Below are 1,459 nucleotides of genomic sequence, written 5' to 3' on the forward strand. Positions count from 1 at the left end.
GCTGTTCCCAAATGACTAGCATTGCAAAGGGGATGCTGGAAAGCTTGATCAGAGCACCGAAGCTCGGTGACGTTGGTGAGGCATCGTGTCTGCTTTCGTCTTCGTCAATCACACTGTGCAGGACGTTGCTCCAGCGGAGGGTGACGCGGCGCGAGCGCCAAAAGCGGTTGGCGTTGGCCCCGAAGGGGGCTGGCGAAGCGGGGCAGACATGGTCTGAGGTGCAGGCGTCGACTCGACAGACGTGTACTTTGTGTTTACGCCGATACTTGGGGGGCGTAGAGAAGTGTTCGGTATATTCTCTTTCGGGGTTGAGGCGCCTGGCAAAGTAGTTCGCGCAGAATTGAAGGATATCGGTGGGATGGCGTTCAAGTACGAGTTGATCGAGGGCCTTGATCTCAATTTGGTAAGCTTCAGGTAGCGACGTGTTGGAATTGGGTATTGCGTAGGGAATCGGTGATAAGAAGAGGGGGAGGGTTGACAGGTGCTGGGGGTTGAAATTCAAGAATTGACGTTGACGGCGGTGCATAAGAAGGAAGTTATCGTGAGAAGGACCAAGAATGCTGCATCGTGACAATCGGTGGGGGGGATATTGCAGGTGTCAGACCAAAAGAAATTGCGGGTTCGATATTTACCTGTGCTTGAGGCTGTCTCTGCGTGACCAGTCTGTCTCAACGCTGCAATGACTGCTCCGTGATTGTTAGCGGCGGCGCTTATTGAAGCTGGTGTATTGCAATGACGTTCAAGGGGATTCGCCGGGGAGGGGGGCGAAGTTGCTCTCAGAATCCGGGGCTCGATGCCAAGGAAGTTAAGAGTAGCGCTGCGTGAGAAGGGAGGAAGGAAAGGTCGTTGACATGAACATCCCATGCTCCCCGGCTTCGAAATGTGGAATCAAGAAAACAAAGGCAAGGGGACGGGACAGTGCGGCATGGGACGATGGATCATCCACCAGCAGCGTGTCATGGAGGGTTGACTCAGACGACAAGGTCTTGGATACCACGGCTGACTTACCAAAATGAGCAGATGGGAGAATCGGGCCTTTATAGGAAGATGCAACTGCAGGTCCAGCAGGGCGGTTGAATGTTGGCTCCCGAGGTTTGAGACCGTCGTGCAGGATCGTCAAGCCGTAGGTAGACAGGAGCTCGAGTGACAAGACGCCGAAGGGTCGAGCTCGGGGTGGTGGGTGTCGGAGAGAGCGAGGCAAAGGGGCGAGAATGGAGAAACTACTGTAGCCACAGAATCCTGCCAGATGCAGATGCCGGCCGGGACGTCGTCGGAGGCGAGCCTGTGTGACAAGAGGAGGCCAGAGAGATGAGGGAAGAGATGGAATGGGCGGGTTGGTTTGGCAGCAAACGGTCAGGACTGCAGAGTAAATATGGTTGTGTAGACAAAGGGGGTTTGCGGAGGAGAGAAGGGGGGAAACAGCTCAGAAATGGCTGGCCTGGGAGGTCGCTGTATGAAT

This window comes from Verticillium alfalfae, genomic scaffold (assembly GCF_000150825.1).
Source record: "Verticillium alfalfae VaMs.102 supercont1.1 genomic scaffold, whole genome shotgun sequence".
In the NCBI taxonomy this organism is placed as follows: Eukaryota; Fungi; Ascomycota; class Sordariomycetes; order Glomerellales; family Plectosphaerellaceae; genus Verticillium; species Verticillium alfalfae.